Source organism: Chiroxiphia lanceolata, chromosome 2 (assembly GCF_009829145.1).
Source record: "Chiroxiphia lanceolata isolate bChiLan1 chromosome 2, bChiLan1.pri, whole genome shotgun sequence".
NCBI lineage: Eukaryota > Metazoa > Chordata > Aves > Passeriformes > Pipridae > Chiroxiphia > Chiroxiphia lanceolata.
In genome coordinates this window covers 119,043,183-119,062,274 of record NC_045638.1, presented here as the reverse complement: position 1 = coordinate 119,062,274, position 19,092 = coordinate 119,043,183, and the positions used below count along the sequence as shown (strand labels likewise).

Sequence of the window (19,092 nt, the reverse complement as noted above, 5' to 3'; positions counted from 1 at the left end):
GCTGCATCTAATTAGATTGATGAGACAACAACATGGCTGTGCGTTGCAGGTAGTTGTTAGACCTTCTATCTACAAAGGCTTTCCTTTGCCATTTTTAAATAAACAGTGTTATAAATTAACCTCTAGTACTTTCAGCTCTTTTAAGCTTTTGTGGAATAAAAGTTTGCAATGGTATGTATGGGCTGGTTTCACTGAAACACGTTTTGGTTTGCTTCAAAGGCAAACACTTGTATAAATAGAAGAGCTCGAAGCATTGCTTGCAGATAGTTTATCTGGGTGGTACTCAGCCCTCTCAGATGATGGGCTAAAAGCAACCACTGAGACCTGTTGAGTGTGGAGGCCCAGGGCTGAGTGTCGAGAAGAGGGAGGAAAAAGGCACCGAGTAGGTCTGCTACTGTTTGGATCAGAAGAACGTGGGGTTCACCCTGGGGACAGCAGCTCAGTTACCCCCCAGGCATGTCTAAGCTCCTCAGCAAGGTATCACCCACTTCAGATTCTGCTGGTCCAAACACATGCCTCTGGCAGCCGCACCTTTTCTCTGCAGAAGAGTTGAGCACACGCTTTTCCACCTCTGCGCCACTCTACGTGCACCCTGGCACCTCTCCCTCGCAGCCCGGCCGTAACGTTTTGGAGGAGGCTGACAGCTTCACCCGCTAACCTGCGAAGCTCCAAAATCCCATATAAACCCAGCGCTTGAAACAGACCTTCCCCTTCACCCCCCTCACCAGGCAGAGACTGGGAAGACAACGACAGCAGCAACAGCCTTCCCACCCAATTTAGGATAAACCAGGGCTCCTCCCAGCCCGCGTCCGGCTCGGGGGAACCGGGGAGGAGGTGGCACAAGCGCGGGGCAGCCCCCGCACGGCACCGCAGCCGCTGCCCGCACATCGCGCCGGAGCCGCAGGTCCGGGTGTCTCCGGGCATCTCTCGGGAGAACGGCGGGCAGCGCGGGCGGAGCAGCGCCGGGCATCATCCCGAGCATCATCATCATCCCGAGCATCATCCCGGGCATCGTCCCGGGCATCGTCCCGGGCATCATCCCGGGCATCATCCCGGTGCCCGCCCCCGCCCCGCCCCGGCGGCTCCCGCAAGTGGCGGGGCTGCTCCGCCGGGCAGGGCAGGGCAGGGCAGCGCTCGGGGAGGCGCCGGGGTTTGCCCACCCGGCTGCCGCCTCCCCGCCCCCTTCGCCGTGTTTTTCTTGTCTTATTTTGGGCGGCCGCGGAGGGAAAGGCTTCGCTCTCCGCGCCGGAGCCGGCGCCCGCCGCGGTGTGGATGCGTATGGAGGAGTCCTCGTGAAAGCAGCTCCCGACGTTTCCCCCCCACCCACCCACAAAAAAAACCCACCAAAAAACCCCCCAAACCCAAACAAACCACCCACTTGGACAATTAAAACGGTAAATCTGGCTAACTTTTCATTATCTTGCTTGCTGTGTGCTTATATATGTAGATATTTATGGCTTATCTGGCTTCATTTCGTCATCCTTTGGTTTTCGTTAATTAGCTTTATCTTGTGCTGCCGGAGAACTTGAAATACGGTTTGGAGCAGAGGAGGACTCTGCTTCTGCTTTTGCCTAAAGTTGGACTGAGGAATGAAAACCTTCCTAGTTCATACCAGCTTTGCAAATGATGTTCATTTGTTTTATCAGCCTGAGCGTAGATGAGATTTCCTGGGGCAGCATTCCCTTAGGTTTGCTTTTCCTTAATTTAATTTTTGCCGATGCTGTCTAATACAGCAAAGATGTGTGTGTGCCACACACATGCAATCCCATACACCGATTGATTTTGTATGCTGGCATTCCCATCTGAAATTCCAAGCAGGCTTTGAATCTCTTTATGGTGGTTAACAAGTGAACTGTCTTCTGTTTTTCATCCTAATTCAACTTGAGCATTCTGCAAAAGAAAGTCACCCAAACCAAATCCAGTGGTATTTCTTAGCTCTGTAAATATTTAGTTTCCTTTTCAGTGATGGAAGCATGCTGTGATTTGTGCAGTTCACTCAATTTGTACAGGTTCATAATCCAGAGAGCTTTTGTTTGCAAGGTTATTAATTTTATACAGTTACTGTACTAGTTGGATGCTTTATGAGACTGGGCAACTCCAGGCTTTCTGCACATTATGAAAACCAACTTTGGGAGATCATATGTCTTTGCTGTGTTAAATATTATAATTCCACAGAAATTTCTGTTCTCTACTGTTCTTCTTATTGGAGTATTGATACAGCAGGTATTTATCTAAGGAAAATATCTCCCTGAGACGTCAGTATGCATGGAGAAAAGACTGTCTTATTCTCATAAAACAAGAAAAAATGAGAGTATGCATGGTTGGTAAAAATCACTGACTAGAACTTTGCTGTAAAATATGAGCTAAACTGCCAAGTCTGACTCAGGAAAAACTCAGAACAGTATAGACTTTGTTGCTCTTCACTGATTTTTTTTGACTTCTCAGGAAAGAAATCATGTATTGAGCACATGCATGTGCATATGCACCTGCACAGGCACACAAGCCAACCTGTTATTGTCCAAGCACAGGACTTGTGATTTGAGTTTTTGAGCCACAGGGGACTATGAAGAATGCAGGGGAAAGATAAAAAAAAAAAAAAAAGGAGGAGAGATTTGCAACATTGACTGCTGGGCACATAATTCAGGGACTTGGAAACTGGTCTCAGGAGTCAAAGCAGAGTGACAGAACCCCACGTGCTCTTCAAGGCGCCTGGCATGTGCCTCTGCTCTGAACTGCTGCTTGCTGTGGTTGCATCTCTGAATTAATCCTTGAAAAAGTTATGTTCTTCCACCATTTGTCTTGTTAGTGTTGAAAACGGTATAAAAGTATGTATTTATTTGTTATTTTCAGTCTCCTAACTACTAAGATCTGTTGACCCAGGAGATAAGTATTTTGCTTAGGGGTTAAAAAAATAAATATATAATCTTTGCTCGTGATCATAAAAACTGCTGTGTGCTGACACTGCACACTTCACTTTTTGCAGTGTTGCATGAAACAGGAATATAGAAGTAGGGGGGTTGTTTTCCTTGCAGGTGGGACACAAAGGGTTAAGTGGCTGGTCAGCAGCACTGCTCAAAGCATTAGTCACTCCAAGGAATATTACTTTCTGAACACTGCAAAAGAGGTGACAATTGCATCGAGTTGTTTTTAGGTACTGTAAGTACACTGCTCTTGGTACCTTTGCCTCTTCAGCATTGCCATTCCCACCTCCTCTCTTTGGTGTGATTTCTGCCAAGTCCAGAATTCCACCAAGCCTGTCATAAATATCTGAAAGTTTCTTCTTTCTGCTTGTGGAGACTGAAGTACCTGGAGTGTCCAGGTAAATTAGCTCCAAGCCACTGTGAAATGTTAATGCAATAAATAAAACAGACTTTGAGGTAAGTCAGAAATCCTGCTCTCTTAAGAAGGTGTTAGTCAAGCCTCTGATGGTGGGGGTGGGTTTATTTTTCCCAGAAGTTTTGCACTCTGCAGTTCTTACAGCCTTCAGTGAAACCTGCAAATAAGCAAGTTTCCTTACATATTTCCTCCTCCTTCCTTCCTTCCCCTTTGTGAGCTCCGAATTACCTGGCTTTTCATCCAGGCAGCAAATGAAAGGGCCATCAGAATACACTCAGGCAGGAGTCACTCACTGCTTGTAGCATCTGACTTTTCAGTACCAGGAGCCCTTTTGAGCTGGGGTTACAGATAAAAAGGGCTCATGCTGCACAGGATATCTCGCAGGGGCTCATGGCATTTTGTGCTAATTCCACACCTGAGGATGACATACCACTGTTTTAGTGTTTGAGAGAGCATAAGTAATTGAAATTCAGATATCTTTAATAACTTACTAAATGCACAGCTGTTAGAAGTGACAACTGAATTTATTGGATCTGAAAGGGTAACACCTTTTTGCATGATTTCCTTTAAAGTGTTAATTGGAAAAAGCTTTATATGCTGCCAGATTCAGTAGCTTGCCCTGGTAATAGCCCCTCACCCAGAAACTGGGAGGGAGGAAAAAGGCATAGCTTCAAAACTGCAAGAAAAAATGATTTGTAAGACAGCTTTAGTAGTTGAAATCAGTTTTTATACCTTTGTCTTTTAAATGACTAATCTCTATCTGTGGATGTCCATTTAACCTGTGATATAACTTTAGAAACTGCTGGAGGCAATTTGTACTTTAGGATCTCAAGTGATTAACGTGAGGTGCACAATCTAATGCATTTCAGTATTTGATGGGTTGTGTCTCTCGGCTTTGGATGCCTTTTGCTTTTTATTAATGTCACATTTTCATCTACGGGGTAATTTATGAGCACAAACAAAGGTTGCTGACTCTCTCATTCAAGCTTCAACTCTTATGGCTTTTTTATACAAATGCTCATTTACTTTGTCATACCATTTAGAAAAAGGATCAGTGTGATCCATTATACTGCAACTATTGTGTGAAAAAGTGATTCTATCAAACCATGTCCCCTGGTTATACTTTTTTATAAACTAATTGTATTTGTCAGTTATAATGTTGCCCTCTGCTACTATGCTATGTTTCCAAATGTAACAGAGTTGGAGAATATTCAATCCAAGAACTAAGCAAAGTATTTTTTCAGTTGGCATTTGATGTCTATGGTGGGAAAGTTGCCCCTGGCAGAGAAACAAGTCCTTCAGTGCATACACTTCACATTTTAATTAAAACCAGGGCACATTTCAGAAAACGCTGGGAATGTATATTATATATATTGAATTTCAAGTGTTATTTTCTTGATGGTTCATCTTACAAATTAGTAATGGAGAAAAGAGAATGGGATTGATGGTCATTTCCTCCACTCTCTATGTCATCAGTTCTCCTGCAGTTCCTGAAGGAAGAAAAGCACATGGGAGCACAGTAAAATATGCAGACCTAGGTATCCTTAGAAGTGATTAAACACTTCTGAGTTTCCCTTGCCTACACTAGGAGTGTATCACACGGTAATTTGGGAGGCTTACTTGGAAGTAGAAGAGCTATGAAACTGGGTTTGACTCTTACAGGGGTTTGCAGGTTTTCTGCAGGGGAGAGGTAGGAAGCACAAAACTAAAGGCAGGATCGCTGGTTTTAAATAGTCCACCATGAAGCATCAGCTGCTCAGCACCACAAAAAGCCCAACCTAAGGACTCCCACGTCACTGGCTTCTTCAAAAAATGAGAGGACTCGAAAAAGTCCATCAGCATATGAGCAAGTAGCCTCGTTGACTGTGTTTAAGCATCGTGTCTTCTTGTAAAAATGCAAACTGAGTTTTGAAAGTTTTGAGTGGCAAGCACCCCCAAATTTAAGATAAGGCTTATCAAAGTGATAAAATGGCTGCCTAAATCAATTTTTTTCCTTGTTTTTCCTAGAATTATGTGCCTAATTAGTTGTATTTTGTAAGAAACCATTGCTGCGCTACGTTAAATGAAAGTGTAACTTCTTTAGGCTTTGGCTGAACTGGATTTTTGTTGATGGTGGAAAATAGAATGGTTTGATGGCAAGAACAGCCAAAAAGAGTCATCCATTGAGCTGGCTAATGTACAAACACAGCCTTTGTGCCTTAAGTGCTAAACTTTTAAAGAGTCATTCTCCACCACGGGGAATATTGGACTTAATGGTGACAATCCTGCTAATAAGTTGTCTACAATGTGCACAGAGAGGCTTGCTACCTACTTGTATATACAGTGATCTTGCTACCTACTTGTATATACAGATACTAATTTCATGGAAGCCAATATAAACCCCATGTGAATGAACAAAACATTGCAATGAACTATGAAGGAACACTGGGAATATGACTTGGTGGAGAAAGAGGAGAGAAGAGCAGAAACAAAAGCCAAGAATCACAAAAATGTCTGATCCAGTATGTAGATTTTTGACAGAGTAGGTGAGAAGGGCTGGAACTGGCTACCTCACCCACAAGAGCCACTGCTTATGCAGTAATGAGAGGTGATTATAATTTGATGGAATTCTTCCAAAGGGTACTTTGTACCTATTGAAGCGTGGTTGCATTTGGCAGCTTCTCCTGATTTGAGGGGAACTTCTGAACTCTGCTGCCATAAGTCACAATCAAAAATGTGACAATTTTAGAAACTTTTGACCTTCAAAACAGAATTTGAGAGCTTTGAATTACTATACCTGTTAACTGCATAGTCCTGTCTGCAATAACAATTATCGTCAAAAAGACAACAGTCAGATTCCTCTTGCCCCTTTTTCACAGTAGTGGAAGTAAAAGTTCGCTTTAATCAAGTTTCATTCCTGTTCCCACTTTCTTCCTAAAGCTTTCTGTAGCTGATTTCTGCAGCAGCTGAACGAGCAGAACAGTTGGCTTGGATCTTTTCATGGACAGGAATGCCAAATGTTCTGTGCTTATTGCTTCCCTACCTCTGACAGAGGACATGGTGTTCAGTGAATCACTCCTATGGTCAGCAGCAAAACACGACTTCAGCATCACCTTGCATCTTCTCTCCTTCCTCTTTCTCCCAGTCCCACTGTTCTCCTTGCCTCACAGCAGCTGGTTTTCAGGCAGTAGATCTCTCCTCATCCTCTGCTGTTTGAGTTTCCTGGGCTTTGACTTCCTGGATTGCTACTGGTTGCACTCACATGGAAACACTGACACTGCCCTGACTGGAAAACTTCCTGTGTGGGCAGCAATAATCATCGTGGCTGTTGTTTCTCCCTGAATCCAGAAGCCAGTGTGCATGACAGTTAATGTAGGGCTGCTGTAATATATGAAAAACAAGCATTTTCAAATTGTAGTGCAGATGATTTCTTTGTGTTATAACTACATTTGTTAGTCTCTAGATGCATACATGTGGGCCATAATTGGATCATTTGCTGAAGAAGAGTGATCCTTCCTCTGGGAGAAAAGAAACATTCCATTACCTAGCACTGTTGATTCGACAGCATTAAATCCATTCAGTTTATGTATATTAAGCGTAAGGTTGTCTCTAAATTCAATATGGGGGGAAAAAAAAAGTAGCTATTTTCTTATCCTTAGCTTTGTGCCAGATTATAAAAGATCAGCCTGGCTTGGAGAAACCACTGCAGTAGGCAGTGCTGGAGCCCACGGAGTACAAGTTTGTTATCTCACTGCAATGACTGTGGTTCACTGAGTCACTGACGAGAAGGGGGTGCTCTAAAACCGAAAGAGAAAACTGAAACAGAGATCAAAAGATGATCTTCAGGCTGTGGTTTATTGGTAACTCAACCACTAGAGGATGTAGGCAAATTTGGGCCACATCTGTGTTGCTTACAGAGGCAGCTCAGTCAGCTATTACAGCATCTTCCTCCAATTGGTGTTATAATAAATCCTGGTAAATACAGCACGAGCTTCTAGCATTGCCACAGACACAAAGCAATAAGTGTGTCTCGGGTGAAAATACTAGGAGGAGTAGGTATCACTGTCTGGAAAACTTTAATCAGAAAATAGATCTTAACAGCTCATTATAACAACTATTGTCAAGTTACAAAGCTTACACCACTTGTGACTGTTCAGGAGACACTCCCAGGTATCATGTTTTAATTAATAGTTTGATACAAATTAGTGTTTAATTATTCATTAACAGCTGAGCTGAGGGAATAACCTGTACACTTTGTAAAGGTGCAGGTGATAAAAAGTCGAGGAGGAATGCAAATGGGTGGAACAACTGGGTTGGAATTAAAAGCTGTTTTAAGAGACATAGGTAAATAGAATGAGTATCAAGGGCACTCTTGGGCAGGAACAACCAAGAGTGCAAACAGAACAGTGGAAATGACTGACCAGGCAGAGATGCACCTCCCAGGGTACGTCAGCCATCTCACAGAGCTGATTCATGTCCAGATGATGTAACCTTTGGATCCTTCTTGAAAAACTGCTCCACGGCCACCCACATCCTGAACCTGGGCGTGTGGGGAACAGAGAGAGCTACAGAGAGAGCCTCCTGCAAGGGGGGATGTGATGGGAGCCGAGGTGACCCCAGTGCAGGCACTGTCTCACTGAGGGGACACGGCCAAGCGTGGGCAGGCAGAGCCAAGGGCCAGTAATGGGACCCAGTGACAACCCCAGCACAGTGAGGGGGATGAACCAAGGCCAGGGGCCACCCAAGGGAGCAGCCAGGAACGAAAAACCACACAGGAAAAAAATTCAAAGGTACCAGAGAAAGCAAGCAAATAACACAATTATCCGCTCAAGAAAATAGGGAAGCCAAACTTTGAAGGTCTAATAGCATTTTGGTGCCTGCAAAAGATACATTTGAAGCTGTTGATTTCTTTCCTGGGGAAATGACTTCCATCCTGTCCTCTCTAATGCTTGTATCTACATAAACAATCTCCTGCACTGGGCTTGCCCAGCATAATGGCATCATTACCGTCTCTTTTGCACAAAGATTTCTTACATGAGGGTCATAAATCAAGCTCATTCACACTCTGCCTTTTACTGAAGGCTTTTAATTTTTTTCTTCCAGCCAACCCTCACTTTTCTCAAAGACTGTACTGCAGGTCTTATTATGAAATTACCTGAAGACTTGACAGTTGCCAGTGGCAAAAAGGGCCCCTGCTGTTTTGGGAAAGGCAAAATATGTTTCTTTTCATTTAGACCAAAAGCCTTGCGTGATTACAGGAGTTTGGCTTTTTTTTTTCTTTTTCAATTAATATTTTAGGATGTTTATACCTAGAACAAACAACCATTTTCTATTAATAATGAGCATCTCTGCCTACACTATCACTTTGATTTGCTGTTACCTCCCTGTCTCCTGATCATCCAAACTGTATAAATTTTAGTTTGTTTGGACCCTGTTATGGAGCAAACCCATCAGAGTCCTCCAAGACAAAGGTCAGGTGTGGATTTAGAGATGATTTGTTGAGAAGACCATTTCAAATAAGCCAAGATCATATCCAGATTGGGATCTTTCTGTCCTGCATAGTGTTTTCCAGCACATTTTTCAGCAGATTTTCTGTCCATAAGGTCTCACAAACCTTCATGCCATGTCCAAGGACAAGTAAGTTATCTCCCCTTTGGTATTGGACTATCAAACTACCATGCCACTGGCTTAGCCCTCATGTCAGTTTAGGCATTTTGAACCATAAAACCTCTAAAAATTAGTGATGATGTCTCTCAGACACATGGATCTGTGTTAGATGCCGTGCAGTGTGGGCCCAGCTGTCCATTCACACTGCTCTAAATGGAATATTGTGGGCACCAGCCACACTTCAGCTAGGGAGCAGGGATCTCTCAGAAGTAGGGACTTCTTTTTTGTTTGTTTTAGATATTCTTGGTTCAGGATTTTTGTTTGCATTTCAGATTTTGGCAATGGCCTAGCTAGTTTTCTTCTCGGGGAAAACAGGTAAGGCCCTCCTCAGCCCAGGGCAAGCCAGTTACCTCTAGACAGATGACAAAATGATGCAATTGCTGTTGCAAGATGAGCAGCCCAGGATGGCTTCATTAGTTTTTGGCACAAAAGTCAGTGGTGGTGATTTGAACTGTCTGTAAAGACAAATTTGAACTGTCTGTAAAGAAAAAAACCCTATATTTGGGTACAACTACTGAAGAAAGACAAGTAAAGAGGTTGCAAGCGTGGAACCTGCTCACAACTGTCTGTAGTGGCAACCAGCCCCTGTAAGTGTTGGGTAAAGAATGGGAGCCTCCCAGATGCTGATAGTTTTCCAGAAAATTACTTGCTCTTTGGTGAAGTCGTTGCAGGGTCTCCAGTGAACTCCAGTCTGAGCTGCGTGTGTGTGGCATTGTGGCACAATCTGATACTCACACTGGAATTCTAAATCCACTGGAGTCACCCAAAAGCCAAGAGTGTCATCTCTGCACTTAGGTATGTGATCTTTAATCAGCAGCAACAGCTCTGGGTGCATATCTTGCTTTTAGGATGACCTATTAAGCTGTCATCTGTAGCTGCTTGACCTGTAACAGATAACGCCATCAGGAGAAACAAGCACAAGATGAAAAATAGCTCCACTGGCTTTCACTGACGTTCATCTGACACTCCAAAAGGCTGCAGCTGGGCAGCACAACTGCACACAGATAATCACTAAGATGGTACACCTTAATTACCTCTTTCTGGTGGGTTTGTGTTTCTTTTCTCAGTTCTCAGGTGTTCTCTCAGTTCTCGGTTATTCTCAAGCCTGCTGCTCATTAGCCCTATCCTTGATCTTGCACTGAAATTACTTACTGGCTCTCCTGGTAGTTTGTTAAACAAATGGCACTCATTTCTTGTTGTATGTAGCTACACGTGAGAAATAGGCAAACCACATTTAGTCATTTCAGTCATTTCAAACTATTAAATCTCCCTAATAGGACAAAGAAAAAGGGGGTTCATAGATGGACTGAAACTTCACCTGTTTTTTTAGTATTAAGAAGCTAAATTCAAAAAAGGTACCAGGAAAGGGTGAAAAATATTAATTAGCAAAACCTGGCATTAGTTTTACAGTGAGGCTCTTTGGGGTTTTTTAGACATTATCCTTCAGAAGCAGCTGCTGTCTCAATGGCACACATCACTGGTTACATGAAAGATTTCTGTCTAAGGCATGACATTTAATTTCAGAAAAGCAGTCATTAATTTCTAGCTTCAAAAGTCTGTAAAGTGTGTCAATCATTAATGACAATTAACAAAAATTCTGAATGTAGCAATAATTTAATCTCTAAAAATAAAAGAGAATAAACGTGTCTTGCACGTTTTCAGTGCTGTATAATACAGCATTCTGCCATGAACCTCTGAATATTTAAACACTGTTTCCTCCTTGGGTGCTGGTGAGAAAAGGGAAATGCATAAGGCAAAGGCTAGGCTGTGAAACCAAAGAGGAGGGGAAGAAAGAAGAGTGGGAGGATCTGTCACTCAAAAGAGCAGCCCTCTAACGACAGTGACTCAGTAAGAGAATTTTGTTTAGGAGCAAAATGTGAAACGCACGTTGACACTGAAAACTGGAAAATAAAAAACGTTAACTGAGGGGCACTAAACCAAAGAGTAGAACCACAGAGTTTTCCCAACACATTTTGCCTTTGGCATCAAAATGCTTCTTGTGTTCTGAAGAGCTAATGTTAAAGAACAACTGATGGAGCTGAGGAAATATGTAGTGGTCCATACACCCCCCCCCCCCAAGATTATGCCATTTAAAGCAGTAAAATTGTTTATGAACACACCCAGGCAGTTTTGCCCAAACAAACTTTGACCAAACATTATTGAGCACAGAGACCTTTCTTTTTTTTTTTTTTTTTTAACAGTTTTGATACAGCAGTAATGGAAGGTAGTTGCAATAGGATGACAGTATTTCTGTTTCCCTAATAGTTCAGTAATTGGAAAGCACAATCCAGACACAACTTCTTGCTCTTTGGGGGTTTCTCATCAGTTTTAACCTCACTAAGGACCACACTCTCTGGCTCCCCTGCGCGTTGCAGGCTTGGAGCCACAGAGCAGCAGCAAGAACAGCTCCCTAACCAGCTTTTATGGCAATCTTGAAGGTACAGATGGCCTGGCTCAAAGCACTTCTTTTCTCCATTTGAGAGGAAGGCCTGAAACGGGCTTTGATTGGTGCTGTGAGGGGACAGTAGGAAGAGAGCAGCACTTTGTGTTGCTCTGTGCACAGATACCCCACACCTTGAACTGCTTTACTTTTCCCCAGCACAGGCAGAGCTGACCTCTGCTGGAATAAGAGTGTATAGAAAGAAAGTCAAGGGATTTGATTTATACCCACATAAAGCAAATCCCATTAAATTCTTCTTTCTCAGGATGTATTTGTGAAGACTAGTTGATGCAACACGTGATAAATGGGAAAAACAATACACTAGAAGCACGGGGTCTGTTTTGCATCCATGTAAATCTCTTGCAAGAATGGGCTGTATCTGCCGTATTTGGACATATTCTGAGGCAGGGATGGATGAAGAGGAGGATGATTCCTGATTCTCTTTGGAAAATGCTTTCCACTGCAGACCTACAGAGATGCTTCTCTTCCTTTAAGGACTCACGTGGTCTCCACTACTGCAGTATCACCTGGATTTTACTGCATGTCCTCATGTAAGGTGGAAATGTGGCTATTCCATCCATTTTATTGACTCAGAGAGAGAGAGAGGCAGACCTCTGCCTATGGACAAAGCTAGGGATGGTGTAAGTGGGTCAGGGAGTTCGCCTCTCGCTTTCCCAAGTAACGCAGCAATGATGCTGACTGACTGCTCAGATGTGTGTGGTGAGGATAACCTGGGGACTGTCTGCACAGTTACCAGGACCATTGCAACACCCTTGATCAGCTTGAACAGCCAAAAGGAGCTCTGCCTCGTTTTTTAGAAATTGCTCATCTCTGATCCGTCAGAAAAGTCATAGGAAAAAAGCTCTTTACGAAATACTAGAGAACCAGATTCGGCCAGAATGTTTTCTGTGGAAAAAGCAGAATCAAAAAGGACTTTCAATGCAGAGAGATGACAAAGCAACTATTTTTCTGACCTGGATGCATCTGTCTGCTGAAATCAAAGACATATGTAAGGAAAAAGTGAGGGAACACTACATATATCTTTACTTCTCTCATAAATCTGTGAGGTACCTTGGTGGAAGTGGCACAGAAGTCTGGATTGAAATTCATTGCAGCAGCACAGAGCCTTAGTTAAAGGTGGGCTGACAGAGAAGTGTGTTGAAAATACATATAGGATGAAGCACTGTTCACATAGGAAGGAGCACTGGAAACTTCAGGACTTCGCTTAGAAATGTGATTCTGACCTTTTTACTGCCAATTCTTCTCATAAAAGCAGCACTTTTCCTAGGTGTGGCCAACTTCTTTGTTCCCTTAACTGTTATTGGGAGAACTGCTTATGCAATGACACAATTTATTGATGCCTTTTCTGCATATCTAATGTGTAGTACACCTGTGACTATGTTATTCTTACTTTCTCATTTTTTTATTGATACAATATCGTGCAGACTTCTTTGGCAGTAACCTGACATAAAGCTTTGTTTGTTGAGCCCAAACACATTTACTTTCTGGAAACTCATTCGTTTAGTCTAGAGAAGCACAGATCATTTGAAGAATGATAAAATTACATGGTCAGCCTGAAAATTAAGCCATTTGTATGAAGAGGTTTGCTCTTGTTCAGCTGTAGGTATGAGTCACTGACATAAGAAGTTAAAGCATTGCAGGGATATTAAGAATATAAAAAAAAAAAGATTTTAATAAATTGGCGAAGTAATAAAAGAAGGCAGGAAATAAAAGGCTTGTTCATCCTGACTGAAACAGAAAGCTTCTTTCTGTGATAATGAGAACAGATCATACCCCTCATGTTTCCTGTTACAAATCTTTTGGATCAACACCTGTCAAGCACTATTGCTGGATGTCCTGCCCTTTAAAGAGTTGTAGGAATCAAGGAGAGTAAGGATCAAGAAGTGTTGCTCTTGCTTTCTGTAAGAAAGACTTTGTCACCCTGACTCTTTTTTCCAGAATGTTCTCTTCTTCCTCTGCCATCTCAGGAAGAGCTGAGTTGCAGCAAGGAAATATCCTGGAGGGGTGGAGGGACCCTTTGGGCAGAACTGTTCTCCTTCTCAGACACAGCCACCTCCCAGCCAGTGAAGAGAATGTAGTTTGGATCAAGGGTGGAGAGGGGAAAAGAAGGGGAGAAAAATACCTTTCTTCCTTTCTTTGCCATTGTCACCTACTTCTAAAACTTATCCTGAAAGTGAGAATCAGTTTTTCTGCCCTCTCAGTAGTGGAGGGAACTACAAGAATCTGTTCTCACCTCTGTTTCTGTGCCTTTGAGAGTGAACAGTGTCACTCTGAGCTTTCAGGCAAGAGCCTCATCTCCAGCATCTACAGGGGAGCAGCTCATACCTTGCAATAAACTGGCTTGGAGTCAATTCAATTTAGATCAAAGTGATGATAATGAGGTAAAGGAAGGAGCTAAAGAGGCAATTCAAAAGATGTTTCTGCCTTCTGGAAGGTTATCCAGCTAGCTACTCTTATCCCTTAAGTTTTTTTGCAATTTAGATTCCAAGTTACCTCTAAGTACCCCTTGCCCAGACAAAATGCTTTTGTGTGCAAATGCCTGTCTGTTTTTTTACCCTGTTTTATCTATGTGACTGCAGGAGCCAGTGGGAGGTCAGGAAGAGTCCTCACCAGAAACTAAGGAAGCACATTAACAAATAAATTGAGAAGATTAAAAATATTCCTAGGGCAGTCTCTGCTTCTCAGATTGAGATTCTCTCTGACAAGAGGGAGGCTGTACCCCATCCCTGTGGCATGGGGCTGTGTGTCCCTGCTGAAAACCAGCAAATCCTTATTTGAACAGGGTGGTCCTGCTGTGAACTTGCTGCCTCCCAGGCACACACACGAGCCACTACCATCCCTTTATGCTTGTTGTCAGGAAGTTTTGAAGGCAGGAGTGCTTGTTTTGGAGAACAAGGTCTGGACCACACTGTCTGAGAAGCCTCTCCTCCTTGCACTGTGCTTGGTTTGAGGAAACCAAACTAATGGAGGTAGGAAAGCTGCTGCTACCCCCCCCCCCCCGCCTCACATAGGCTGGTTCTGGAGCTTCCTGCCTACTCTGGTTCCTCTAAGTGATGGGCACAGAGCCCATCTTACCCTGCAGAACGTGCTCCATGCCAGCATCTGCAAGTGAGTGCATCTTCCTTAGCAAGGGGCAGTGGCTGGTCTGGACTCTGGGATAGTGCCTGCTTGTCTGGAGTGGGGAAACAGAAAAGTAATTTCTGAGGCAGAGGACTCATTAGTGGACTGCAAAAGATCAAGTCTGAACTAGGCATTCCAGTGAAAGTTGTATTTAAAATGTAAATACACACGTTACACGTGAGCTTAAGGAGCCTGCTAAATCAAAATGCAATAGGATAAACAGAGATAATGAGAAAGAGATGGAACAATTACAAGTGAGAGACTGAAACATAACTCCTGTTATATCATCTACCTGTTTTTCCTTCATACCACCCCAGCACTCTCACTAGACTGTTCTGAATCAGACAATGTACTGTCAGTTCAGCAGCAGCAGAGCTGGGGATGAGGCACCACGATTAAACCCTCACAGAGACTATAACAGAATAAATCGAATTATGTAAGTAGCTAATTTTCATCATTTGAAATTACTTATCTGTTATGCAGTCAGAATCACAGTCTAGGCTATTAGCAGCTACTTTGGAGTATTTATGGGCATAGTTTATGAATGCTGTAAGGGAAGACAGCAAGCCACTTCTGTAAGTGAGTTTATAATACATAGTCTGCTCTCTCGGGATGGAAACAGGCAATATATCTGCAAATGAGTTTTGAGCAGGACATGCAGTTCTGGAGGCCTCCACATGAGAGACGTGCCTCTGATTTTATCTACAGCCATCCCTAAGTTTAAAGGACAAGAACTGCACGCGGTGGTTCAGCCTTACAGCTCTCCCCTCCCACGGAGCTGACAGAAGGCTTTCACAGCTGGTTCTGCAGACCTTCACAGGACCTTTCCACCTCCCCTGCAAGCAGCAGTGTCAACTGAACATTGATTTTTTTTTTTTTTTTCAGCGTGGCTTTTCATCACTGAAACGTTGACACTTCAATTATCAGGAGGCCCCGCACAGATTGGAATTAAAAGAAATTAAGAGGTCTTATATCATAGAGCTTAGCATAGCAACTCCCAGCAAGTTATCTGAGCAGGGAAAAACTTTTGAAGCTTGCTTTCTGTAGGTTGTGGTTTCTTTTCTTAAAAAAGTTTTCAGTCCTTCTGTTCCCTCGTACAGGTTCTCTAACGTCTAATAATAAGTTGAACACATGCTGTGGCCTTTCCACTAACAGGGGCTTACCTTGTGTCTGCTTGGCAGCACATTTTCATCAAACATGTCTTGATCTCTCTGCAGGTTGGTTGAAACTGGGCAACGAGTTCAACAGGAACTCATGGGGACAGCACCACCTTGTAGCTGTTTCTTCCCAAGAAAATCAGATTAAAATAGTAGTATCTGGCTACGCGGTAGGCTGAATGAAACCATCTTTTTGCCACTTAAATAAAAAAAAAAAAGTGAGAAATATATTTTTAACAATATATATTAGCAGAGTTTTAACAATGTAGATTAGCAGAGTTTCAGGCAGAGGGAAACTGCCCAAATTATTTTTTTTTCCTCATTAATGATCTAGAAAAAAAGACAGTTTTATGCTTTTGTGCAACTGTAAGAAATTGCTCCTTTGAAGTGCCCCCTTTTATTAATTACTGGTGATTTGCTTTGTCAGGGATTTCCACAGTGTGGTGTCTCCTTTGAGATAATTGCAAAATCATTACCATGAGGTTGTTTTGAGCAACGTGACGGAAGCCTACCATAGCCTGGTTTCCTACTGGAATTTTTATCCTTCTTGATTATAGGCTGTGTTCCCATGACAATTCCTGTACTCATGCATCCCAGAATTAGCTCCTCACACGTTCCAGCCTGATGGTACATTAAGCCCACTCAGTGCTCTGCAAATTCACATGTAGGCAATAGGCTCTGAATATGTGGGGAAAGGAAGGTCTCTAATTTGGGTATTAAGGCTATGAAAGATGGGAGAAGGGATGGACAGAAGGAAGTGGAGGAAGTCAAATATGCTCAGAGTTACTCCTTTTTTTAATATTTTATTTTTTTTTTTAAATTGAAGTACCTGATGTCTGCAGGCTATGTAAGTACATACTTTTGGTGAAGTGGAACGCTTGCTTGAAAATGTCATCACTTTATCTTTGGGGTCAGCTGACAGGGAAAGCAGTTCTGTGTTTTCAGATAACTTTTCCTGCAGCTTTCCTTCACTGCACCCTCAGTTTACCTGGAAGCTCACCGTTTGCCTGATGTGCCCGTGTGTCATTCCCACTTTTGAGCGCGTCGCTGGGTGTGTTCCAGCTGCAGAACTACACACCTTTCTCAAGACCTCATCTGAGTCAAAACCTGAGGAATCCTAGCAGAGACCTACTCGAAGGAACAGCTCCGTGCTCAGCTCTAGCTGCCAGAGTAGTTCCAGACCTGACAGGAACATCCAGCAGTGCCAGTAGCTGAGAAGGGAGCACCTGGATACCCCACCACTGCAAGCTCAGTCAAGGCCCCTTGACAGAAAAAGCTCCCAGTTGGTGCTGGTTTGGCTCCAGACCCTGCTGGTGGTTTGCCTGGAAGATCATCGCTGCGTTCCCATGTTTTGTGGACAGCATTAGTGTTTCTCAGCCAAGGCACAATGAATTCCAGCCAGGACTCCAGATAGATCTTCATGGACATCCAGCACTTCTCACTGAACACTTTCAGCTACTACAGCTGCCTAGAGAGCTGAGAGCTGACTTTTTTGTGCTGGCAGCTACAGTTCACAGATTAAAGCCATTCTGAGGCTTTTATGGATGTTTTTGCCCCCAGCCTGTTCTCAAGAAGCTGTCCAGACTGGAGAAGTAAAGCTGTTCAACATGTTTCCATCTGAGAACAGCCTACCATCTCACCATCTGTCACAACAGCATTTCCTAACATTTTCTTCTCCCTCTTGGTGCTTCTTTTCAAAGTTTGCCCTCTGGCATTCTCCACGTGGCACAACAGTGTTAATATACAGTGAAATATACACCTTGGGACACTTACATTTGTGGAATATCAAAAAACCTCCTTCCTCCCAGCTAACCACATTTTCTCACTCAGTATGATGGCACCACGAGGGTTAAAAAAACCCCAAGCTTATTATAATGCAAGTATGGTTACCAGGATATCAGGTATAGGAGAAAAAGCAATTGAAATAGTAGTTTGTTTCACTGTTTGAAGGATGCTCTGAGCTTTCAGCTATCTTTACCTTTTTAAGATATAATTACCCAAAGTAAGATATTTAAAGATGCATATAGATTTTAAGATATTCAGTTTGCATTAATCATGGTCTCACACTATTAGTGATTTCAGAAATGATAGTGCAAAAGTCTGGTTTTTGCTATGCAGTTTGTGCAGACCTTCAGATGACCTAAAATCAGATTTCAAGGATAATAGGATAATACATTCAAAGGCAAGAGTGTCTCTCTGGGGGCTCACCTGTAAAAGTAACACTGACCTCTCATCCTCACAGAACCTCTGCAAGAAGCCTTCCAACAGAATATTTGCTGCCTACTGCACCAGCTGCCATTTTAACATTTTTGTGCCTTGGTGGCAAACGTCCTGATTTAATCTGTCCCACACCAGTAAGGGAAGCCCACAGAGATGCACAAGGTAACTACTTATTTCTCCAACTCTCCTCAATTTCCCAGCAGCCCTTCCACCAATTCCAAGCCATACAGACACCCTCCAAGTCCCTGTGCCAGTGCTGGTCTCCAGGCTGAGCCAGGGGTCAGCTCAGCCCAGGAAGAGACCATAGGAGGGGAATTCCAGGACTAAGGGAAACTGCATCACATCCGTGTTGCTATGGAGATAAAAATTAGCACAATAACTATTGTGTTCTATTTCAAAGCTTCCCAGTCTTCACTTTTAACCCCTTCCCCTACTCCACCACTGCTCCTGTTCTGTTCCACCAACATTCCAGCACACCTGACAGATTTCCAGGCCAGGAACTGGAAAAGGAATGGCAGAACGTATAAGAACCTGAAGTCTGACCAGAGACCAAAAAAGGAGGAGAATAAAATGAGGGAAGGCCTTGTAGAAAGAGGAGAGGATAAAACAAATTTGAAGGGAAAAAAAAAAATAAAAGGAAAAAAAAGAGGGTTGTAATAGGCAGGGACATGGAAAAACAGCTTTTGAAGATGGCATAGAAATTGGAAAATATTTTGGTACCATATGGTTACCCTGTACCCTTCCTTAATGAAGCTCTGCCTCTCAGAGGCTGATGCACAGGTTGTGCACCACTCAGCAGTGAATACTGAGACCATCATCTTCCCTCCTGCGTGCAAAAGTCTCTTGCTTTTCTTCAGCACCAAGAGGAAAAAGTGAAGCTTCTAGGAAGCAAATGGAACAGCACACTTTCTTCTGAGAGGAAGAGCAAAAGTTATAATCGATTTGACAGTTTTAAGTAGTTTTTCACAAGACACAGGTACACTCAATTAGATGGTTGTGCCATTTCTGACAGGGTTTGTGTTTCAGGCCCTAAAGCTGCAGTGCTTATGTGCAATTTATTGTTGATCTGAGTTCAATACCCACCCATGCTGTGAATGTAGTGTCCTCCCCTTCTGCAGAAACACTGGACAACTTGTATATAAAAATTAGGAA

General features: G+C 43.1%; 1 protein-coding gene across 1 annotated transcript in view; it reads left to right on the top strand.

Moving 5' to 3' along the window:
- The first annotated feature begins 1,180 nt into the window (after positions 1-1,180).
- The window catches only part of HTR1F (5-hydroxytryptamine receptor 1F), a 108,807-nt gene continuing 90,895 nt past the window's right edge, over positions 1,181-19,092 (top strand). Inside the window, exon 1 of the mRNA XM_032680963.1 lies at positions 1,181-1,394. The gene's annotated coding sequence lies outside the window, so the exon portion shown is untranslated. The remainder of the gene's footprint in view (positions 1,395-19,092) is intronic.